The sequence below is a fragment of the Stegostoma tigrinum genome, chromosome 12 (genome assembly GCF_030684315.1).
Source record: "Stegostoma tigrinum isolate sSteTig4 chromosome 12, sSteTig4.hap1, whole genome shotgun sequence".
NCBI lineage: Eukaryota > Metazoa > Chordata > Chondrichthyes > Orectolobiformes > Stegostomatidae > Stegostoma > Stegostoma tigrinum.
Window position 1 is genome coordinate 48,837,362 of NC_081365.1, and position 26,221 is coordinate 48,863,582.

The following is a 26,221-nucleotide window of genomic DNA, read 5'->3' on the forward strand; positions in this document are numbered from 1 at the left end:
TAGTTTAACGTAAACTTCTCAAGATGCTGTGATGGAATGAGATGGCCAGAGCATCATATCAGACCACTGGTCTGATAACATTTCCACTGACTTGATGTTCCTACATCCTTTAGTTCAAGTTCACAGCGAGTGGAAACTCATTTGCAATGGGCTCCAAAATACTTATCTAGGACATTATCAAGGATCTTGATGCAGGGTGTCTCTGCCTCCACCTCCTGGCAGGGCTATGCATTGGGAATCAAAATGGAATTCAAGGCTGCAGCTGTTGAAGAGCAAAGGCAAGAATGATCCAGGAAATCCTCCGGCTTCTCAAAACAGTTACTGAATGCTTGCCTTTTGTGCTCGATTCATCTTGATATTCACTGCTCTGGTCTGATTGAGGGGTAAAATGGAAGCTTCCTCAATCGCTCTGGAAATGGGTGAAATTGAAGTTGGAGTTTGGCAAATTGACGCTCCCAGCCCCACTGCATTATTGGATCTGCAGTAAATGCCCATGCTGGTTTTGCTGCACTCCTTCAGGCAGGTTTGAAAGTCCTTACCCAAGGTTAACAGTGTGCCTAACAATGTTTTCTGCATCAAGTTTGAGCTTCTCAAAAAAATCTACGACTCCAGGAAAGTTAGTTGAAAAGATATGAAACAAAAACTCAAATCCTCAACATGAACCAGCAATATTCACTATTAATGATTTAGGATTAGAAACAAAAGGACTTTACAATCACTGCCAGAGTTGCTGACCATAAAAGTAATCTTTGAGACCAAATTTAAGGAATAATTAAGGATTTTTACACAAGAAATATATATAGTCATGTTTTCAAGAAATTTTTTATTGAGCAAATAAAGAAGTTTTTAAAACTGACAAAATCTTGCACTTGATTTTTTTCCATTTGCTTTACTTTATAACTTTCTAATGTAAATGATTACTAACTGAACCAAATCATGCAACACTATTTACAGTGGAAATTCTGAAATAACTGAATTATTCAGGGTGGTAAGGCATTGAATTTAAGAAGTGTTTATTTAAGCAGGATATTTCAGGAACACTAAGAACAAATGTTGTCAAAGTCAGAAAAAAAGCTTGTTTTTTTTTAAAAAAGACTCATTTAAGTTTTAGCTGTTGCTATATTTCAGAAAAGTGACAGAAAGCCAGATACCCAAAGTAGTGTGTATTTCACTCAATTTGATTTATTGTCAAGTGTACCGAAATATAGTGAAAAGCTTTGTTTGCTAGCAGTACAGGCAGATCATTGTAAGCAAGGACATCTGATCACAGGGTGGAAAAAAAACTTGGACAGAGTAAGGCATACAGGTTACACCACACAGGAAGTGCACAAGGCAAGGCCAACATTAATAAGATTAACATTATTCAAGTTAGGCAGACTATTCATCAGTCTAATAATGGCAGGGAAGAAGCTGTTCTTGAACACACTAATGCATGTCTTGAAGCTTCAGCATCTTCTGCCTGACAGAAGAGCTTGTAGGACAGCATCACCAGGTAGGATAGATCTTTAATAATATTGGCAGCCTTTCTGAGCAAGAGATGTAAATGGAGTCCATGGATAGGAAATTGGCTTCCGAGATGGTCTGGGCAGTGCACGCAACCTTTTGTAGTTTCTTACAGTCCTAGACAGAGCAGTTGCCTTACCGGGCTTTTTTTTTTATTTTGCACCCGGACAACGTGCTTTTTACGGTACATCTGTAGAAGTTGGCAAGGCTCTGGACCCTCACAGCTATGCGGTAAATCCAGGACACATTGTCAGTTATTGTTACTCCTAGGAAGTTGATGCTCTCAACTTCTGCTCTGTTAACGTAGATGGGCACATGTTCTCCTCCTTTCTTTCTGAAGCCAAAGATCAGTGCTTTCGTTTTGCAAACATTGAGAGTGTTTTTTTTAAAGAAATCGTTGAAGCACGTCACCAAGCCCTTTATCTCCTTCCTACATTCTAACTCATCACTGTTTGATATCCAGCCTACCATGGTGGTGTCATCAGCAAATGTGTAGATGGTGATCACTTAGAATTTGGCTACACAGTCATGGGTGTACAGCAAGTAGGGGGCTGAGAACGTATCCTTGGGTGGGCTCAAGTGTTGCATGTTATCATAGAGGAGGAGCAGTTGTCTATCGTCACTGATTGCGGTCGACACGTCAGGAAGCTGAGGATCCAGTCGCAGAGGACAAAGCCCAGATCTAGGTTTTGGAGTTTTGAAGTCAGTCTGCAGGGGATAGTGGTGTTGAAGTCAGAGCTGTGGTCAATGAGCATGAGTCTGACATAGGTGTCCTTGTAGTCCAGGTTTGGAGAGCAGGGCTAAGGAAGCCACGTCCGGTGTGGACCTGTTGTTACATTGGTAGGCAAGCTGCAGGAGATACAGGTGAGAGTCTGAGACTTGAATGCAGCCTAGGCTGGGATATGGAAGCTCAAGACCTGCACCTGCATGACTAGTTGCAGCTGGAAGCCTGATGAATGCTCTTGGTAACTTGGACGGTGACGGGATGGCTTCTCGATGCAAGTTAGCACAACAAAAATGGTTCCTAGCCTGGGAACTGTAAATTCTGCTAGAGCTGCATAAATAACTAACCCTCAGATTGTTGCAAAGAAAGATGAGCAGATGGTGCGCCGTTTAGAACACAGAGGAAACCTGGTGGGACAGTGCAGTACTGACTGTTCTGGCTGACCTTCGGGTGCAAATGTTGCGGCACTGTGTGATGAGATAAAAAATAACCCAAGCGTTGTGACATGGGTTGTTTACCAGTTGATATTGTTGGATTGGGTGGCTGTCGATGAAGCAATATCATGTATTGGTTGGTGGTTGTTTGAATGCACTATGCAATCACGTCATGTACCCTGCTTTAAGAAATGTATAAAAATATCTTTGTATTAAGCTGTGTGTGCAGCTCCTCCGAGGAATACAGAAGTGCTCAACTTGTATTTCTGGATGATCTGTACCCAGCCGTAAGAAGAAATAAAGAGTAAAGTCTTAAACAGCCAGACCGATTGCGAGTGCTCACTGACCGATCGTGGAAACGAGAGACCCCGCCCGGGGGTTGAGATTTTCACAGGCACTGAACGGTAATCATCAAGGTCTGCTGCATGTGCCAAATTCGGTACTGGGATGCTGCTGGTCTTCTTGGAGCAGGTGGGGACTTCAGCTTGTCGGAGGGAGAGGTTGAAGACATCGGTGAGTACTTCTGCCTTCTAGTCTATACAGGATCTGAGTGCTTGGCTGGGAACTCTGTCTGGGCCCATTGCTTTCCTCAGGTTGATTCCCACGAAGACTGATCTGACATCTGCAATGGTGACACAGGGAGCAGGCGTATCCAAGACTGTTGGGCAGATGACACCATGCCACAGGCATTCCACTTGAGCCAAGCACAGAAAGCACTTAGGGAGGGATGTATCTTTGTCCACCATCACGCTCTGCTTCATTTTGCATCCCATTTGTCATTTACGCCTTGCCACAGGCAGCGGGGGAGTCCGTATGCTTGGTTTAGGCCCCTGACTTGGTTCGTACAGCCTTGTCGCATCTGATGGCTTTGTGAAGGTTATATCTGGATTTTCTGTAGAAATCCCCATGCATTCAATGTTAGGTTACAGAGTTGCTGGAAATAAATTAAAAGTTACTGCAATATCCTAGAGCTTGTTTGACTGTAATAGAAGTCAGAAATTTTCTGGAATTTTGTTCCAGAAATTGATCACTTTGTTTTTGTTTTGCCTCTCCTACGAGGACTGCAAATTTGAAAGACAGGTGATACCAACAGTGTATTCCATTCCACTCTGTCCAGACAGTCCAAGCTTGATGGACCAATTTTTTTTTTTGTGCAGACCCCAACACTTGTTTTTATCTATGCAATCTGTTAGGCAAACAGAATCAAGGTATTTATCTTGAATAAAGACAATATTTACTTTCCAGAAATTTTGTCCCTAAAAACTGTATTTCTAAATTCTCAATGTAGACATATGGACTCCTTCCTAAAATTCAGAATGTGTTCCTCCCCTCTTGTAACAGGTGCTTTGGTCACCATACATGTACTAGAGCATGGTGCAACTCTTCAAATTCCAATTCTACATATTTCAAACCAACTGTTCATTGATAAAAAGACACACCTCAGGAACAGGTAGAGCCTGAACCCAGGCCTCCTGGCTCAAAGGCAGGTACTACACCACAAGGCTCTTGAATTTAGTTCTATTTAAATAATCATCCAACGCTCTCTTGGATATTCTCAATTGAATCTACCTCCACCAGGTTTTCAGACAATGCAATCCAGATCCTAATTACTCACTGCAAGAATTTATTTTTTAACCTTATATCTGTGCCTTTCATTCTTGATCCATTTATGAAGGGAACAGTTTTCCATATCTATTCTGTCCAGACCATACATGACTTTGAAAATGTCTGTCAAGTCTCCTTTTCGTCTTCTCCTTTCCAAGGACAACAAAGTCTCTATTTAAAAACTGAAGTTACTCATCCTTCGAACCATTCTTGTCAACTTCTTCTGCCAATGCGTTCACATCCCTTTTATAGCATGAGTTCAGAAATTTACACAATACTCTAGTGGAGGTCAAACTGGAACCTGAAAACTAACATTGGAAAGAGAATGAAAGAAAGCATGCCATCAGGTTTCTTCTGACAAATATACATAGGCAATATACAGTTATAATACAATATATATAACCTAGTTTACAACAAAAAAGTGGAAACAATTTACATAAAATATCCTTAAAATTCCCTGTAAAATGCTCAATGTTGGAAATGCATTAATAAAGTTTTGTCTCAAGGGCTAAATGCGCATGTTCTGCTATGATTGTGGTCTGGAGTTGCTCTCCATTGACATGATAGTCTGTGTTTAATTTTTCCTACCAGCGTGCAAGGCCCCTCACTCCATCTGCCATGACTCTCCACTGCCCCGACTCACTCAATTTATATTCCCTTACAGACCCCTTATGCCCTCATCACAATGCCCTCCCACATACTGTTAAAAGTGAAATTGTTTTGCCAATTGTGTATTTTGGTTATAACCCTAAGAAGTGATTCATGATGCATTTGGATTTGTAGAAAGAATATAATATAAAAAGTTTGACTCATGAGGATTGTCAGTAAACATGAAACATATTCATGGAGAGGAGGCAGCATGGATAAGCTGAATAAAAAGCAGTTAGACCCTTGGTCAAAGGGTCAATAATAAAGGGGCATAATTTTAAATAGGAAGATAGGAGGTTTAGAGTTGACTTGAGGAAAAACGTTTTCATCCGGATGGCGAGAGAGATCTAGAATTCACTTCCTGGGATGGAAACCTCTTCATTCTTTAGAAGTACTTTGATGAGGACTTCTAGTGCCATAATATTTGGGGCTAAGGACCTAGAGCAGGAATGCCAGACGAGGGAGGTCAGTAGTATACTTTTGGCGACACAGACTTGATGGGCCAAAGGGCCTCCTCTATACTGTATGATTCTTTGATTCTAAGTAAAAGGCTCTGTCAAAAGACCCTGGTCTAAGACAATCTCCACTATCAAAGACAAGAAACTGATCTCAGCCAAACCTTGTTTAATTTTCTAATAAACCTGCTCAGAGATGTTACGACACGCCTCTGGAACAGGTGGAATTTGAACCTGGGTCTGGTGTCTCAGGGCTAGGTAAAGTAAGACTACCACAAGTGCCCTGTTTTTCTTCTCTCTGCCCAGAAGTGTTATCACACAACTGAGCAATCTTCCCAACACCAAAATCACTGACAGGTTATTGCACACTTTTTTTTTTAAAGAAACTAACCAGCAACAACAAAAGAAAAAAAACACAGCCATGTGGCCAAAGTCAGACCTTGCCTCAAGTTGGACCTCACTGTATTCACCTATCTGCTCCATTCACTGGCTGACCAGTTAAATTGCACTTCTATCAGAACAGCATATAAAACAGTCATCATGTCTTGTGGCGCAATAGTAGTGTCCCTATCTCTGGAGTGGGGTCATGAGTTCAAATCCCACTTGCCCCGGAAGTGTGTAATAACATCTCCCATCAGGTTGATTGGAAAACATCTACAAATGGTCCTTACTTCAGTGCTCTTGTGTTACATTGGTAATGAGACAATTGGTTCCAGAGGTGTGTCATAACAGCCCTGGACAAGATGATTAAAAATACCTTTAATTATCACCATAAATGTCTGACTTACAGTCTGGGATATTTACAAAACTCACCTTCCAAATATATATGTATATACGTGGTAAGAGCAACAGTAAGTAATTTGGGTTCAAGAGTGCCCTGTGATTCACATTAAAATCAAGACTGATCTGTTTGGGTTCAAAATTCCACATTCCACGTACCCCAATAATCTTTGTCTTGCTTAACAAGAATCTATTTTCCTCAGTTTGAATAATAAAAATCACTGATTCACTTCCACCACCTTATGAGGACAGAGTTCCATAATCATAATCCTCAGGAAAACAAAAAAATCCCTCATCTCTGGGGGCAACCCCTAATTTTAAAATTGGCTGGGTTTCAGACTGATTTCTGGAATTGCCTAAAACAGTAAACATCCTTTCTATCTTGCGCTCAATAGTTTATCAACAGCTTCTATGAGCAAACCTTATCTGTTACAATCTAGAAGATAGTTCTTTTCTTTCCATCTTTGCAAAAGACAGTTTAATAAATTACGTCAGTTTACTGCATTCGCCAGAATCTTGCTCTATTGGAAATGGCAGGTATTAACCATTTGAGGTCCATGTATAAATCAGGCAGAGTTGTAACGTCAACTTACTTTCTCTCTATGGATGTTGCCTGGCCTGCTGTGATCTCCAGCAAATTTATGTCCTCAGTACATACATAAATCAACTGCAATTGGACAATATGACAACGTTTTTACGTTTTTCCTTTTGTAATTCTGATGGAATTGGTGGTCAAAGGTTGCAGATTGTTCAGACTGTCTCCCAGACTGAATTGAAAAAGGGGGAACTGAAAGATCTCCTCAATTTTTTTTTTCATGGGATGTGGATGCCACTGTCCCAAATTGCTGCTTGAATTGCGTGATTGCTCGGGCCATTTCAAAAGTAAGCAGCATTATTGTGGATCTGAAGTCACATTGAGGGCAGACCATGTGAGGAAATACAAATTTCCTTCCCAAAAGGGCATCTGTGAACAAAATAGGTTTTTTCAACAGTGATCACATAGTTTTCATAGTGCTAACTTTTAATTCCAGACCATCATTGATTCAAATTTCGCTATTTGCCTGGTAGGTCAAGAACCCATGTCCCCAGTGGATTAACATTAATAATCCAATAATTACAACTACTCTACCAACCACTCCCGATGTGATGAAAGGGACTAGGCAGGTACAAGGTCATTCTTTACGTTTTGGTGATCCAATACACTCAAAAGGAATTTGTGATGTTTAGCATTGAAAAGGCATTAAGTCCCTTATTATTGCATTCGAGATGCTATGTTGACTCCCTGGCATCAGGATCAGAGCTGTCAGTAAACAACTGCAGGGCAGTCCAAAGGAGGAAGGCAAACAGACAGAGACCATGACACACACTGGTGCCAACTACATTGAGAGAGAAAGGGCTAAAAGGTCCTGCAAGCCAAATTTAGGGAGCTAGAATATAGATTAAAAACAGAAGCCAAAAGCGTAGTACTTTTTGGATTACATTTGGTGCCTCATACTGTGAGTTTAGAAATAAGAAATTAACGCAGATTAATAAATGGCTGAAGAAATTGTGCGGGAAGGAGGGCTTTAGATTTCTGGGACATAGCTTTCAATACCCCAAAAAATGGTTGCAATAGCACCTGAACTGGAACATAGCCAGCACTCTTAGGAAGAAGTTTACTAGTGCTGCTGCAAAGGGGTGAAACTAACTTGGCAAGGAGGTGGGATCCAGAGACATATAGGTCAAAGTAGGCACAACAGAGTTTGGAAAGATTGGATGGCATTTATTTTAATGCAAGGAAATTGACAAACACGGAAGATAAGTTGAGAGCCCATATTAAAACATAGGGGCATAATGTCATTGCTGTCACGGAGGCATGATTGAAGGAGGGGTAGGACTGGCAGAATATTAAGCTGAAATATAGATCCTAGAATATTTACCCAGGATATACACTCTTCAGGCAAGATAGAGGTGGTGGTAAGAGGAGGAGGTGTCCCAATATTGATCAAGGAATTTATTACAGCAGTAAGCAGTATTGGCATCCTAGAAGGCTCCACAAATGAAATCACATGGATAGAACCAACAAAGCAAAAAGAGCAATCACATTTCTGGCAGTGTACTTTAGATCCCTAATAGAAGAGCAGACAGGTAGGCAAAGGTGAGATTCACAGCGCAGGATTTGTTGGCAACAGATGAGGTCTCTTAACATGCCTGAACACCAATGCCTCAAAATTACAGATTCTTCGGGCAGGAAACTGTTGAAAAGCGCAGCTCCTTGGAATCAGACATTCTTTCCAATCGAGCAGTGGAATCATGTTGCCAGTGGCTAACTGCATGGTAATGGAAGGAAACAAGTATCCTTACCAAGTCTTCTTTTGAATCAAGCATATGCTATAGCCTAAAAAACTCAAGTGCTGGTGCATCACTGTAATCTATACTGTGGTCTCTTTAATTCTTTCCTTTGACAGAACGAAGATATATTTCAGCCCGTCCTCCCTCATTGGTCAAGGAACCTGGAAGAATGATTCTAATGCCATGGCTGTGGGAAACAGCCTTGCACTCTGCTTCTTCGCCATTTGGATTCCAACAGTCAAATTTTTCTTTTCCCTCAACTAAACTTTAAGATCGCATTTCACTCTCCATTAAAAGCCATCCAAATACCTCTTACTCCCACCCACAAAACAAAAAGAAACATATTTCTCAGCAATTCAAATTTCTAAATCTTGGTTGAAAATAATAATTCATTAATTGGCTAATACTTTGATCAATAATTTTCTTTCCTCGACATTAGATTTGGTTTATGTACATGCCATGTCTCTTCAATCTCACACTAATCTCACGTTGCTTTATTTTTATAAATTAAACGTTTCCTTCCAATTTCCATTCTCCAGATAGGAATCATAAAAAGGTAGGATACAAGTTCTGGAGAATACTAAAACTGAACTTGGGCTACAACTGGATTGTAATTTTGCACTACCCAGGAAGCACAAAATTACAAAGACTTGAAAGAAAAAATTGGCTATAGAAACTAAAGCAGTCCAATATGGTGCATACTCTTTCCACAAGCAAATAATCCTTACTTATTCACCATATTCCTATATGCTTTGTTCCCTTTCTTTCGCCCATCCACTGGGAGCGATCCATCAAAACAAAATGGCCACGGAGATCCTGCCCATAAAAAGCAGGGCTAACCAAATCCTGCCAAATAACAACAATCTGTCCATTTAATCAAAGGCGAGGCAAGGTATTGTTGATAGCACTGTCAACAATCACTCACCGATGTAAAACAAAGAATTTTAGAAGAAGATCCGAAGGGTCACTAGACTCAAAACGTTAACTGAGCTTCCTCTCCACAGATGCTGCCAGACCTGCTGAAATCTTTTCAGCAAATTTTTGACTCACTCACTAACATTAGTTTTGCGTTTTATCAGGGCTACTTGGTTCAAAATCTCAAAGACTTTGATTCAAACATAACCAGGGTGAAAGCAAGAATGACAGTCCTTAGCATCAAAGCAAAATAATCAAATATGGCATCTAGGAGCCTAATAAACAGTGAATGGCAAGTTTGGGGAATGATCCGGGGGTGGGGGGTGGATTCTCTCTAATGTTCAAAATTATGTCTAGCACAAAAGGAAAGTGATTATGGTTACTGATGTTGTTTGTAGAGCTGACAAAGCATCTTGAAATAATAACTAGTGCACACTCAGGAGATAGGCGCTGCAAAATTGCACTACCTGAAAGTACGAAACAAGTATTCTTCAAGCCAATAGAAGTCACAGGTGGAATGGGAACCCCAAACCATTTTAATCTCCTGCTGAGTGGGATTACTACATGCAAAATAGTTCACACCAAAACCCAAAAGAGGTTACAACATTATGACGACTACCATGGATCTTTTATGCTCCTTGGTACAAACCTGGAATTGCTCTGGCTGTTTTTGAATATGTTAAAAACAGGTTAATAAGATCATGTGAATCTATACGAAGTCCTACCATCTTCTTAGCACTGCCCATACCCAAACCTGGTGATTTAGGATCCCTACTGGTAGAAACAATCTTTCACTATCTCCCTATCAAGTCCCTTAAACTCAATAGTTCAGATCACCTTTCAGTCCCCTAAAACTCCAGAAAACATAGGCCCACTTTATTCATCCTTGCATTATAAGCCAATAGCATCACTACATAAATCAATCATTCCAATGAACAATCAATCTAATGAACATTCACTATAATGCCTTCAATCAGGTATATCCTCTCTTATTAGAAGACCAACAAAGTTGGAGAAAAAAAACTAACAATTTTATTTAAAACATTGTATAAATGATGTCCAAACTGTCAGGTTGCTTACACTTAGAATCTGTAAAATTTATAGAATTTTTATTCTCATGTTGTTTAGCTTGATCACATCAGGTACCCATCCTCAAACAGATACAAATTATTGATGAGAGCCCGAAACATCAGCTTTTGAGCTCCTGAGATGCTGCTTGGCCTGCTGTGTATATCCAGCTTCACCCTTGGTTATCTTGGATTCTCCAGCATCTGCAGTTCCCATTATATCTGATCACAGTTTTAATCTCACTGCGAAGCCTCTTCCAGGGTTGCCTATCCTGAAGAAGTTACCCTTCTCCCTCCAGACCAACCTCAGGGAATCTCTCTCCCAGCTTTGATGAAGGGTCTAGGCCCGAAACATCAGCTTTTGTGCTCCCGAGATGCTGCTTGGCCTGTGTTCATCCAGCTCCACACTGTTATCTACGAATTATTGAACAAGTTTTGCTTCGGTACTACACACAGACTATTAATTTCAGTGTGTCCATGCTGTATGCTGCTTGAGCAAAGGGGCTGTAGGCAAAAGGAGTTGAAACCCAACTTTTAGCCTAAAGTACATCTGGCATAGACTGATAAATTCCATGACACAAACCTATAAGCAAAACATTTAAGTACTCATCAACTACATTACCAGGCTGATGAGAGTAGACATAACCAGCATGCCTTTGTGCTTGGTAAACTGTGTCTCAAAAACTTGATTGAGTTTTTTTTTTGAGGTAGTGACCAAGATAATAGAAGCGGGCAGAGTGGTAGACATTGTCTACATGGACGTTACTAAGACTTTTGGCATGGTTCCACATGGTATACTGGTTAGAACCGTTCAGTCACGTGTTATTCTGGGAGAGTTTAAGCCAATGTTGAATCCAAATGGCAATGTTAAGAGGCAGAGGGTAGTGCCAGAGCGTTGTTTCGTGGATTGGAGGCCTGTGACAACGATGTTTCACAAATATCGGTACTGGAGTCCACTGTTCTTCATTCATACAAACAATATACATGAAAATACAGGAAGTGTGGCTAGCAAGTTTGCCTATGACACCAAAAGTAGTGAAGTAGTAATGAGTCCGTTTTTACCCACCCACATCTCTGCTCAATGAATGTGCTAAGTTTTGGTCATTGAGCACCATTAACTGTAGACAAAGAACAGCTTGCAACATGGATTGCCCCACAGAAGATTGTTTACAGGTAAGCAACTGTAAATGGATTTAAAAAAGGAAATTAAACTATGCAAATTAATGTGTAATAATTGAAAAGTTTTAAAAAGTACTAAAATTCTATTTTCCTAAGAATCAAAGTACAAAAGACAAAATTGTGAAATAAAATGGATATCTGCACTATATCTGCTTACTATATCTGCTTACTATATCTTTAAATTCCTTGCTAAAGAAAGCCATTCATCCTAAAAGTTCACATTCCTCCGAATGAACTATTAACACACACACATGACAATACAGGTTCTATTTTTATCATGCCCAATTCATCCAAAAACATCAGACTGCAAAAGGAAATTGCTCCAGTTTCTCAGAAACTAGGTTAAATTCAACCAAACATGCTTATTACCCTCTTTTCGTTTCCTAAGGACTGTAACAAAGTTTTGGTGTTTCAAATTGTTGCTAATTTAAATTTACTTCAATGCTTATGTCATATCTCAGTTCTAAAGCTCTAGCTTTATATACGATTTCTGTTTATCCAGCTATGTTCCTTCGCTTTGGCACCAAAAACACTGACATCCAAAGACTTGTAAGCGTTTGCATGGAATGACTGTTTCTAAGCATCAAAGACTCCTTGTTCTCTACTGTGGCTAAAGGTTATTTTAAAATTTTTAAGTTCAGATACTTGGAGTACCTTTGTTCTTCAGACTTTTGAAGTAGGCAAATAAAATGGGAAATGCTGTTTGGGCTTAAATATTCAGAGAATTAAAGATAAACATATGTAACAAACTTAATAATTAGTTTTTTTTAAGAATCATGCTTCATGGGCTGAATAATTTGACCCATACTTTAAGTAAATGAGATTTTTACAATTTTGAAATTTACCTTTTTACAGAGGCCGACAAATGATATTTTGTTACACATTTTAGGGAGCAAAACATTGCATAGCTTTTCAGAGAGGCTCACAGAACCTGGGCAGCAAGAAACAAGGGTAACCAATAAGTTATTTAAGTAGGGTGTTTTGATGAGATGAGAAAACAGGTAGTAAAGTACAATTGAAAACTCTGGCATCAATAGCTAGCAGAAGAAGAAAAACAACAGAACACTGTCACATAAGGTTGGAGAACAACTCAGTCAAAGGGTGGAACATGGCCATGGAACAGATGTTGAAACAAGGGGTAAGAAATTAAAATCTGTTTCATTAGAAAGAGCGAGAGACCAAAAGAGATAATTTTTCAAAGGTGATATCCAGTTCAGCTTAAAATAGAAGTAGCAGAACTCAAAAGAGATTGGAATTAAATCATGGTGGGTCTAAAGATCACATACTATGAGCAGAATTTGGTGATTTGGCCCATCAAGTTTTCTCTGCTATTTGATCATGGTTGATATGTTTCTCAAGACCATTCTACAGCCTTCTCTCTGTAACATTTGATCCCCTTACCAATCCAGAACTTCTCTTTTTCTCGGTCTTAAATACACTCAATGACATAGGCTCCATAGCCTGTGTGACAATTACTTTCACAGATTAAATTACCCTTTAGCCAAAGAAATTCCTCATCTTAGTTCTTAACAGTTGTCCCTTCACTCAGCAGCTGAGTCCTTGGATCCTAGTCTCTCCTACTAGTGAAAATATCTTTGCTTATGCTCACTCTATCTAGGCCTCTCAGCATTTTCTAAGTTTCACTGAGGTCCCAACGCATCCTTCCAACTTCCATCGTGCCATCAGGTGTGCATCTTTGAAGCCCAAAACCAATCACGTTGTTAAGGGCAATGACAAACTAGTAGTCAGATTCTATTAGCATGTACATTTAGTTGGCTGCTTGATTACAAATGACGACTCCAAGGGCCTCAAAGTTTGAGGAATAACACAAATTTAACAGCATAGAACCTTGAGAAGTATCAAAGTCGAACCAGAAGATTTAATGTTTGGGCTAACACAAAAGAAGCTCAATGTCATGGGGCTCAACGAAGGAGTGGGGAATGGCTAGGACTGTGTAATAATTAATAAAAGGGGCCAAGTATGATGAGAAGGCATGTTCAATCATACAGGGTATTACTGCTGCTCTTGGATTATATTGGTGTTACAGACAGCTTAAGAAAATTGGAGAGACTGAAACACTGAGCAATTAAAGATGCAAAGTTAGGTGGCAATAATGTACTTTTGGAAACCTTCATATGATAAGATCTTAAAGTGTATCTTAAAACAATTTATCAGATCTAAAAAGAGAATCCTAATACAAATCAGCAACCTACAATTAAGCTGTAAAAATGAGAAACATGTTGTCTAATTTCTGCTGCAATTATCCACGATTGACCCTGATAGCATATTGCACCCGTAGCTTAAGCTGTGACAAGCCCATGTCTTACTCTATAATAGACTATGCAGCATCCATTGAAATTTGTTTTCCGTTGAAATATTTTTTTAATCAGTGCACCAACTCTTTTTTAAAACAGATAAGGTTTTTCTTTTTACTAGGAGCAAATTACTGCAGAATTCACTGTTGGTGGCATTCTACTGGAGTTATCTGAAATGGCAGAGAATGATCATTTGAATGCATAGGCTGGTAGGATGAAAAGTGAGAACAAAAAAGGTGCCAATCACACTACTGAGTGATGAGAAGGAGCCAGAGCAGAAGCAACGGTGATAGGTTGGATGCAATTGAAGGCCCTGTCAACCACAGCACCTATCCACGTAACCGCAGAAGGTGCAACACTTGCCCCTTCAGCTCCTCTGTGCTCATCAGCCAAGGGCCTAAAAACAGTTTTTCCCGGGTGAAGTTGCACTTCGCCTACACCTCCTCCAATCTTGTGTATTGGAGGAGTTGCTGCACCCAACGTGGCCTACTCTACACTGGAGAAACCAAACACATTCTGGGTGGCCATTTTGCAGTCCATGCACAAGCACGATGCCAACCTTCCCACGGTGATTAGGGCACACTGTCCTGCTCCCATGCCTATTTGACTGTCCTCGGCATGCTGCAAAGCTCCAGTGAATCACAGCACAAACTGGAGGAGCAACTTATCTTCAAACTAGGCACTTTACATCTGGACTCAAAACATTAGCTTGCTCTCTCTTCATGGATGCTGCCTGACCTGCTGTGATCTCCAGGACTTTTTGTTTAGTTTTTTTACTTGTTTATTTTAGGTAGGCTCCTATGATGTCTTAGTAATATTATGATTCAAACGAAACCAATCATCATTCAGTTAACGGACTTTCTTTAGCACACCACAGACCTGCCCTACCTCTATTTTGTTAGATTTCACACAGAGGCTAATGTAAAGTTTAAGGTGATATAGTAAGTTGCAGCAACACAAGATAGGAGTCCTTGTGAAAGGGTTTAAAGGTCAATTTTGATTGTGAAAATTGAGATTTAATTTGGTAGATTTTGGAAATGAATCAACTAGACCAATAAAAGGAAAATAGAGTGCAACTATTCCAGCAAATTTTCATACTTAGTCACACCTATTATCAAGTATTACGGAATATAACTGCACAGGAGAATAAAACAAAAAATCATTATCTTGAAGAGGTGAGAGAATGAAGGAAAATAAGAAATGTTGCCCATTAAACATACATATTTCATTTAAAATACAGTTTGCAACATCAATGCTCATATAGCTGAAAATAGGATGATTTTTTTCAAAAAGATCAGTATTCTAGAATGGAATTCCTTTGTTGATTTTACTCAATTAATTTTAATTGAATTCATTACATTGGTTTATATTCCAAGAAAATATTTCAAGCAGCAAAATCTAACAAGAAGCAAAGAAACAAAGAAACCTACAGCACAGGAACAGGCCCTTCGGCCCTCCAAGCCTGCGCCGATCAAGATCCTCTGTCTAACCTGTCATCTATTTTCTATAGAAAATGTTGATGTTTAATAACTCTACCAAAATCCTTTTAAAAATTTAGTATTTTCCATCTGCAAAATGTTAGAGCTAAAACATCACTAGCTGCTTAAAACCTCACATACCGGTTTTATATAATTGCTGCCTAAACAGCAAAATGTAACCATAGCAGCAAGTAATTACTGTAAATTTAACAGAAAAATACTAATGCCTAATTACAAACACCAAGTGAACAGTGATATTGTTAAGAACACTGAAGCTTAATATTGGATCAGGTAAGGCAGGAAATCATCTGATGCTGTGCAGGAATTTCAACTAATGTTTTGTACACAGTTGGCAATTCTGTATATTTACATTATGAAGGCTGTGTGTCTACAATAATGAATTTTCCATGTAAATAATTTAATGTTTTTTAAGCAAACAAAGCTCTGACAAAAAATATGTAAGCCTGCAAATTTTAGCCGTAAAGACTTTCTACAATAAATGCAATGGCTCATGGGGTTTGAAGATATATGATAACCATAGAATTTCTTTGAAGCAATTAATGCTGCAACGACTGTGTGAGAGAGTGCGTGTGCATACATGTTCCAATGAAATGCATTACACAAAACAGTGTCCCTTATGTTTCTGGTCCTGTGTAATTTTTTTTTGTATAGAAATTGGCTACATTTAATTGAATCAAAGAGGTAAATGTAAACTAGGTTCATTAATACCTATAACAGGTTAATGTTTTGCTAGACTGGAAACTTCTTGGGTCTTCTTTAATTTATCTCAACAACTTTATACTTTGATTCTCTATTTTGAAGATATGCAAATGCATACTTTTCCTGGATGCAGTAGTGGGATTTAGCTAGCCAAAAGCCACACTGTTTCTTAGTCAGAAACAAATCTATTTGACTGTGCTTCTCAATAATTTGAAAATTTAGAAGGACAAATTAAACAAATTAAATTTCAGATAAAATATGAACATTTTATAGAAGCTTTACGTATGTGTGCTACACAAAAGCAAAAAAATATACTTATTACAAGTTTAGTTGAGATTTTTTAAAATAAAAATTGAGTTAAGGCACCACATAAAAGTGAGTGAAGATGAGGCAAAGATAGCAATGGTTCTGCAAGTGTAATCATAAAACAACAAATTTAAAGTCATCAGGAAGTCTTTTTTAAAAATACCTTTCAATTCTGAGTCGATAATGATGGTGGCAAATAAAATTTTAATGAAATAAATGCATATTTCACAGTTAACATCAGTAAACTAAACTGTAAATGAATTACTTTTCTTAATGCTGTATCCAAGTAGCATTTACTGCTGCATGAAAGCCTTAAAGAATCTACAGTTGTAATTAGAACAAAACAACTGGCCTTGCTGTCATCATTGTGTAAAATTGACACAAGTTCCTGATATTGGTGCATCAGCCGCTACTGTCGGCAATACTCTGTTCTTCCACTGGGCCTACTGTTGCCCAGTGGAAGCACAATCCATTGATTTGTGATTTAGCATGAACATCAACTACTCTCGTCGCCAACAAAACTGAATGTAATGTGAGAGATAATGGGAACTGCAGATGTTGGAGAATCCAAGACAACGAAGTGTGAAGCTGGATTAACACAGCAGGCCAAGCAGCATCTCAGGAGCACAAATGCTGACGTTTCAGGCCTAGACCCTTCATCAGAGAGGGGGATGGGGTGAGGGTTCTGAAATAAATAGGGAGAGAGGGGGAGGCGGACCGAAGATGGAGAGAAAAGAAGATAGGTGGAGAGGAGAGTATAGGTGGAGAGGTAGGGAGGGGATAGGTCAGTCCAGGGAAGACAGACAGGTCAAGGAGGTGGGATAAGGTTAGTAGGCAGGAAATGGAGGTGTGGCTTGGGGTGGGAGGAAGGGATGGGTGAGAGGAAGAACAGGTTAGGGAGGCAGAGACAGGCTGGGCTGGTTTTGGGATGCGGTGGGGCAAGGGGAGATTTTGAAGCTGGCATAGTCCACATTGATACCATTGGGCTGCAGGGTTCCCAAGCGGAATATGAGTTGCTGTTCCTGCAACCTTCGGGTAGCATCATTGTGGCACTGCAGGAGGCCCATGATGGACATGTCATCTAAAGAATGGGAGGGGCAGTGGAAATGGTTCACGACTGGGAGGTGCAGTTGTTTATTGCAAACCGAGCGGAGGTGTTCTGCAAAGCGGTCCCCAAGCCTCTGCTTGGTTTCCCCAATGTAGAGGTAGCCACACCAGGTACAATGGATACAGTATACCACATTGGCAGATATGCAGGTGAACATCTGCTTAATATGGAAAGTCATCTTGGGGCCTGGGATAGGGGTGAGGGAGGTGGTGTGGGGGCAAGTGTAGCATTTCCTGCGGTTGCAGGGGAAGGTGCCAGGTGTGGTGGGGTTGGAGGGCAGTGTGGAGCGAACAAGGGAGTCACGGAGAGAGTGGTCTCTCCGGAAAGCAGAGAAGGGCGGGGATGGAAAAAAAATGTCTTGGGTGGTGGGGTCGGATTGTAGATGGCGGAAGTGTCGGAGGATGATGCGTTGTATCTGGAGGTTGGTGGGGTGGTGTGGGAAAACGAGGGGGATCCTCTTTGGGCGGTTGTGGCGGGGGCAGGGTGTGAGGGATGTGTTGCGGGAGACGCAGTCAAGGGTGTTCTCGACCACTGTAGGGGGGAAAGTCGGTCCTGGAACTTGGACATCTGGGATGTGCGGGAGTGGAATGCCTCATCGTGGGAGCAGATGCGGCGGAGGCAGAGTAATTGGGAATAGGGGATGGAATTTTTGCAGGAGGGTGGGTGGGAGGAGGTGTATCCTAGGTAGCTGTGGGAGTCGGTGGGTTTGAAATGGACATCAGTTACAAGCTAGTGTATTGGCCAGCTTCATCTTTAATCCTAGGCTCATGTTCAAATAATTAGCAAAGTCAAATGTTATACTGAAATAGAGAGTAAACCTACTTTCTGGATTTCACTAAACATTTGTGAATAGGTTTTTGAAATAACACTAAGTGTAATACTTTTGCTGCTGACCTGTTTTGAACTTCCTACAGTCTTCCAAAGGTTTTGAAAATTTGTACAGAACTATTTTCTTAGTTATAATGAGTGCCAAATTAGAATTGATGTTGCAATGTGCACTCTCAGTTTCAAAGATGAAATGCTTTTTTTCATAATCAAACATGACTCTTGATTTGACCTGGAACCAAACCAAACAGAACTTGACAAATCGTTAAATTTGGTTTCCTGACTGAACAAACTTAAGGGATTTGAATTAATGTTCCTTGAAAAATTGAACTTTGTTGCGTTAAAAAAACATAGCTTTATCTACCTTAGCTGGATGTGTTTTCCATTGTGTTTTGCAGTGGTTTGGCCTTCTAAAACAAAATACGATGCATCTTATTGCGGCCCCGTGGCTCAGGATTGACCTGACCTATTTACTGTGTCTATGTCTAACCCCTCAGGCAGAACCAGGAAATGTTTATCGACTGGTATTAGAAAAATGATAAATCTGATATATCTTGTTACAGTGCAAAAGTGTTCACTCATATCTGCATCTATAAAAAGGATAAAAAGTTGCAATGATAATTGTCAGTTATGAGAATTTTTGATCTATTCTCCTTGAGGATTTGGAAGTTATTTATATTTAAGTAGGTTTACATTGGTTTAAAATTAGTACCCTGTAATCACTGGGGCAAAGCAAAGTTTGTGTGTCAATAAGCCAGAGACAAAATATTTGTGTGTCAAGGAGAGCAGAAAATTTATCATAAATGAAAAATGTTATAAAAACCAGGACTGAAACAGAAAATGCTTCTAAACACTCAACAAGTCCAATAATATCTATGGAAAAAGAAACATGTAATATCTGAGAGATAGAAAGTCATCAGTCTAAAACATCAACACTATTTCTCTGTGCACATGTTCCTTGACCTGCTGAGTTAATCTACCATCCTGTTTCATGCTCCCTCAAACATGTACAACCATCACCTGCATGATTTTTTCATTCAACAACAAGTTAAAGACATTTGGAAAGATTCCATGCTCAGGAGCAGGAACAGAGGTAATTATAGTGGCAGGCTTAAAGCTGTATCATTAAATGGGGAAGAAAATGGAGCAACAATCCCCAGCAGAAATCTACCTCACAAATCCAACTTCATCCAGCGAGAGATAACATTAAAAGGTTTCAAGGGCTGTAGTGCATCCAAATAATAAAACAAGACCAAGGCCTAGGCAGTTTATTATAGGCCAAAGGTGATTGGTGGTCAGTTAGGTCCTTAAGAAGTATTAACTGTTCTTTTCACCCTGTCCAATGACAGTCTTCATTAATTTACATTCAAGGCCCACTAAAAGTAATCAGTCAATCAACAAGTGATTTACTGGTGGCGGTTACTAAATAACAAAAGAAACCCCATGGGTAATTAGGGGTGATTGGGGCTAGTGGCGGCGGGGGGGGGGGGGGGGGGGGGGGCAGGGGGAATTTTGCAGAAGAGCATTTTTGGGTAAACAATAAAAGAGAAATACGAAAAGAATGTTACCCAAGTGCTCTTGTGGTGCAGTGGTACTGTTCCTGCTTCTGGTCCAGGAGACCCGGGTTCACATTCCATCTGTCCTAGGCATGTGTCACAACATGTATTAAAACTATCAAAAAGGTTCCACCCACTTGGATGTGAAGAACTGTTTGTGGGAGATGCGAACTAAACAAGTCCTTTTTTTTAAACCCCCAATTGTCTCCAAGTTGTTTCAGTAGCAGTAATGTGTATTTACTCTTAAGTTGAAAAGATTGGTGAAAGCAAATCTAGGTAACACATCCAAACAGTTCCAGCAGAAACCAACATAACAATCATACCAGATGTGGGCATCTGAAGATCTTATTCAGTGGCATTATATGATGTAAAAGGGAGCAGTGATGTCGATTTCTAACAAGGGGAATCTCACATTACAAAGAAAAAATTACAGGGGAGGAAACTTGAATCAGACTTCCAGGTCAAAAAAGTCAACCTACCAGACAGTACAGAAGATTGATCATATATGTCCAGTCCAAAAAGCAAGACAAATCCAGCCTGCCAATACTATTTCAGTCGACTCTTGACTATTAGTAAAGTGAAGGATGGGTTAACAGCACTTGTTTCTCAGTGAAACCCAGTTTGGATCTCTCAGGTTTTTCAGCTCCTGACCTTACTACAGCTTTAGTTCAAACATGGACAAAAGAACTGAATTTTGGAGGGGAGGTGAGTGGCTGCCCTTAACACCGACACTGTATTTGACCTTGTATCACATTAAGGAGCTCTACCAAAATCAAGTGGGGAGCAGGGAGAAAAACACCCGATTCATGACAAAAAGGAAGATAGTTGTTTTTGTTGGAAGTCAAACATATCAACTCCAGACATCACTTCAGGGGTTCCTCAGAGCGTGTCCTCAGCTGCTTCAATGACATTCCCTCCATGATAAAGGTCAGAAATGGTGATATCAATGTTTGCACAATGTTCAGCATCATTCACGACTCCTCAGATACTGAAGCAGTCCATGCCTAAATGCAGCATTACCTGAACAATATGAGGCTTGAGCTAATAAGTGGCATGGAACATTCTTGCCATGCAAATACCACGCAATGACCATCTCCAACAACAGAGAATCTAACCATTGCCTCTTGACATTCAATGTCATTATCATTGCTGATTCAACCATCGATGACATTCTACGGTTATCACTGACCAGATGTTGTACTGGACTAGACTTGTTAATAAAAACCAAAAAAAAACTGTGGATGCTGTAAATTAGGAACAAAAACTAAAGTTGCTGGAAAAGCTCAGCAGGTCTGGCAGCATCTGTGAAGAAAAAAAAATCAGTTTACGTTTCGGGTCCGGCGACCCTTCTTCAGACATATTAATAATCTGGCTACAAGAGCACTTTTGGAATACAGCATGCAATTTTGTTCTTCCTGCTACAGAAAGATGTTGTAAAACTTGAAAGCACTCAGAAAAGATTTAGAATGATGTTGCCAGGGTTTGAGCTGTAGGGAGAGCTGAATAGGCTAAGTCTATGTTCCCTGGAGCAAAGGCTGGAGGATGACATCATAGAAGCATGGATAGGGTAAACAGACAAGGTTGTTAGAGTTTTGAGAAGATTTGTACCTCATGTTGAGTTTCTGGATGTGAGTTTGCTCGCTGAGCTGGAAGGTTAGTTTTCAGACATTTCGTCACCATTCTAGGTAACATCATCAGTGAGCCTCCGACGAAGCGCTGGTGTTATGTCCCGCTTTCTATTTATGTAATAAATAGAATAACAGTAATAAATAGAAAGCGGAGCATAACACCAGCGCTTCGTCGGAGGCTCACTGATGATGTTACCTAGAATGGTGACGAAACGTCTGAAAACTAACCTTCCAGCTCAGCGAGCAAACTCACATCCAGACAAGGTTGTTCCCCCAGGACGAAGGAGTCCAAAAGAGTTGAGGAGATAAACAAATTCTTTCGTTAAACTGAAACTATTTAAGAAGCAGTGACCCACCCTTTTTCTCCCCAATGTATGGCATGAAGAACCAGAAAGGAAGGAACAGTCTTTGAAAAAGGGCACAGGAGAATAGAAAGTAAAAGTGTTTCCTCTACCCTAGGACGCATTGGAAACTACAGACATTTCTCAAAACACTTTAAAAGCTTTGAATGCTTGAAAACATTGAGGATTATTTGGAAATAAATTGAAAATGAGAAATTAAGAAAGAAGCTGAAAATGATGCAAACAAAAAGTCAACCTAGTTCAAGAAGATCAAACTTTGTCAAATATCTAGAGTACAAAAACACCAAACAGGCCAACATAAAACAGTTTTTTAAAATAATTTAATGCGAGAAATCACTGCTCCAGCTGTGCGGCAAATAAAACACAAACAGAAACAAACAAAGTCCAGCTTTATCACACCAACACAACTTTCGTAAGAAAGTGAGCGATTTCCAGGTAATGTGTGAGGCTTAAAAACCACGGAAATACAGAATTAACAAATTAGACTTACTGTCACATGTACTCAAAACGAATACAGTAAAAAGTTTACAAGTCACCACATTACAGTGCCACTTGTGTACAAAGTTACCTAGGTACAGATTCTTAAGAACAAATCGTGAGGAAGAAAAATTAGAAAAGTAAAGAAATAAAAATTCCAGCATTATAGATCATAGGAATAAATTAGAAAAATAAAGAAATGTAAAGTTCAGAACAACAGTCTTTCCAACCCAGTCCATGCCAGCTTCTAGACTCCAGTAGCTAAGAGAGACACCTCCAGCAACTCACCCACCAACATCGGAGTCAATACTGTTAAGCGCCATCTCTCCGATGCTGGGTCCACCTCACTGATGCCGCTGGGCCCACACTCGCCCTGCAACTAGGAGTCCCCAGCCCCGCGACTGCCACCGTCTCACTGACAGCCCATTCTGGGCGTAACGTCACCACAACCAGGAACCCCTGGCTCCGCTGCTGCCACCTCGATGATCCCAGGAGTCCCTGCTCTGGGCATAACATGCTGCTGCTGCCGCCATGCAAGTACCAGGGGTCCCCAGTTTAGGCCTACTGCCTCCAGGAATCCCTGGTTCCAATGCCAGGCTGGACTCCTGCGCCAAGAATCGCACTTTAGCTGCAGATGTCACCTTATCCGTGCCATCTTGCGGAGCCCACTGCTGCCAACACTGCCACCCTCCAACACTGGAAGAACTTTGCTGCTACTGGCCCCGAATGCTGGGATGACATCCTTGCTACCGTTCCCAACTGTTGTGAAAAACCACTTCTGCCACTCTGCATGCAGTCTGCTCTCACTGCCACACCGATGCTGCCAACCAACCCGCCACAGAAAAGAAAAAGCAAAAGGAAAAATAAAGAAAACAAAACAACAGAAGCCAAAGCATACAAGAGAAAGCAGACGGGACTGGATCAACTCTCGGCAAGAGCTGGTACACAGCCCTGATATTCTGTAACCATCTAGAATCAAAAGTAATGCACATCTGGTCAGAGGTTAAAATCTTACATCAAGGTTCTTAGGAAGTCGACCCATAACACCAAGACATACTTGCATTAGAACACATTAATACATTTCACAATATACTATCTTTGGAAGATGGAATTCAGTCTTTCATAGGGAATGTACGGGACTCATCTGACTAGGTAATTATACAACAGTAGAAGTTCAGAGTCATCTAAATACTTCAAACGTGATACAGGGGCAAGCATTACTGAATTAGCTGAAAAAAATCCCCTGGTTAAAAAGAATGATACTACAATTAATGGACAGAGACCTGCATAGCACAAGCAGAACACCATTCAAAAATTGAAAGGATGCTGACAGTACTCAGGTATGTCATTATGAACCATCACTTCTCATCAGAAACACAAGCTTTGCTTTTAAAATTCTACACTATAATGAACAATCTCAACCAGTTCACAAGCAAAATACCAGTGATCAATGTAACTTTGTCTCAACATGGTAAAGACTTCACAGGTCTCAATTTTTTTTTGAGAATGAATGTAGTAAAATATACTGCTTGAGACTAATTACACCGGAGGACCAAGTGGCGAAGAGATGGCGGCTAAAAAAGTGTAGCAACACCTACATTAGCAAGTTTGGCAGTGAGGCAGTGGAGGTCTCTCTTTCAGGTAATTACAATATCATGAAAAGTTGTCCAAACCCAATGAGATCAGAAGATACTTAGTTCTGCAGGATTTGAGGAAGAATGCAATTCTGTTCCAACCTCCTCTGGCCTACCCGCCCGTTTCACAACGTCCTCCTCTACAACTAGCTCCCTCTCAGTTGTGAATACTGAAGAAAAGTATACATTAAGGAGCTCCCCTTTCTCTTTAGGCTCTGTGCATGAATTCCCTTTACAATGCTTGATCGCCCTTCCCCTTTCTCTGGTCATTCTCCTGTTCTTCACATATGTGTAAAAAGCCTTGGAGTTTTCCTTGATCCTATCTGCCAAGGTTTTCTCATGCTCCTTTATAGCTCTCTTAAGCCCTCTCTTCAGCTCCTTCCTAGCTAACTTGTATCCCTCTTGAGCCTTTTCTGTTCCTCTTTTCCTAAACCTTACAGAAGCCTCCTTCTTCCTCTTAACCAGTGTTTCGACCTCTCCTGACAGCATGGCTCCCTCACTCGACCACATCATCTCTGCCTGCTAAAGAAGAACATATCAAGCACATGCAGTGGGACATGCATCCCACCACGTGGTGGTGTCGCCAGTGAACTTGTGGATGGCATGTGCTTGAATTTGGCAATAGTGTAGGTGTACAGGGAGTACTGCATCTCTGGGGAGAGCTCCAGTGTTGGGTGTTCATGTGGAGGAGGTGCAGTTACCTATCTTCACTGATTGTGGCCTATGGGTCAAAATGTTGCAGATTCAGTTGCAGAGGAGAGAGCAGAAACCAAAGTCACGCAGTTTTGCGATCAGTCTGGAGGGGGTAATGGTATTGAAAAAGTGTCTTTGTTGTCCAAATGTTCTCAGGATAAGGGTAGAGGTACAGACATGGCATCCACCGTGGACATGTTATGTTGGTAGGCAAATCATAGGGGATCAAGGCAGGTTGGGAAACTGGAGCCATGTGGTCGTGGCCCATATCTCCAAACACTTCATGATTATTGAAGTCAGAGCTATTGGGCAGTAGTCATTAAGGCACACTGCATACATTTAAATCAGATACAGCGATGATGGGGTGGTCTTCTTCAAGTAGATGAAGTCTTCCACTTGTAAGAAGAAAAGTTGAAGATATTGGCGAATACGTCTGCCAGTTGGTCCGCACAGGATCTCAATGCTCGGCCAGGGACACTGTCAGGATCTGTCTTGATCCCTGCATTGACTCCCAGGAAGACTGATCTGACGTCTGAAGCGGTGACAGAGGGAGCAGGTGTGTCTGTGGCTGTCAGGGCAAGTGTCACCACAACATTGGTATTCTGCTCAAACTGAAAGCATTGAGCACGTCAGGGAGGGATGTGTCATTATCCTCTATCTTACATTGTTTCATTTTGTATACTGTAACATCATTAGGCCTTGCCATAGACTGCAGGTGTCTGTTTAGCAGGTCCCATTCATTTATGTCAATATTCATGAGTAAGGACGATGATGTGGCTACAGAACTTAGGCAGAAGGACTGTGATATACTTGAAGAAATTAAAACAGCAGACAGCATGTTCTCAGCAGCCTGGCAGGCTTAAAAGTAGGTAAATTTCGAGAGCTGGATGAAATGTCTGCAGACTGAGTGAGGTAAGGAAGGAAATAGGAGGGGCATTGGGAATAACTTTTCACTGCCTCTCTGGCCACAGGAGAGGTGCCAGACATTTGGAGGCCAGCCAATATGGTACAGTTATACAAGAAGGGAGCAAGGCATAAATCTGAAAACTGCAGGCCATCCAGTCTAACTTCAGTGGTGGGGCAACAATTACAAGCAATTCTGAAGGACAAAATTAATTTGCATCTGGAAATATAGGGGTTAATCAACTATAGTCATGGTTTTGTTAAGGGGAGATCATGTCGGATCAACCAACTGAATTTTTTGCAGAGGCAACCAGGTGCATGGATGAGGACAATTCATTTTATGTAATCTACTTGAACTTCAACAAAGCATTTGATACCTTTACTACCAGTCTATGTTACCAGTACATGGGATCAAAGAAAGTTTGGATCATTGGATTGAGAACTGGCTGAGTGTACAAAGCAGTGGGTGTTGTCCAAAGAGTGTTGTGGTGATTGAAATGGTATGGGGTGGGTCCTGCATACATCACTACTGAGGGCTTTACTGTTCGTGGTATATAAAAACAGTTTAGATTTGA

The 26,221-nt window shown here is 40.6% G+C and overlaps 1 protein-coding gene across 8 annotated transcripts in view; it reads right to left on the reverse strand.

The window, feature by feature from the left end:
* LOC125457338 (zinc finger and BTB domain-containing protein 20-like) overlaps positions 1 to 26,221 on the reverse strand; it is a 272,701-nt gene that overhangs the window by 224,339 nt on the left and 22,141 nt on the right. For 2 of the 8 annotated variants that reach the window (XR_007248599.2, XR_007248598.2), the window contains exon 2: positions 907 to 4,574. The exons of the other annotated variants lie outside the window; for them this stretch is intronic. The gene's annotated coding sequence lies outside the window, so the exon portion shown is untranslated. Of the gene's footprint in view, positions 1 to 906; positions 4,575 to 26,221 lie in introns of those variants that run through there. 8 annotated transcript variants of the gene reach the window in all.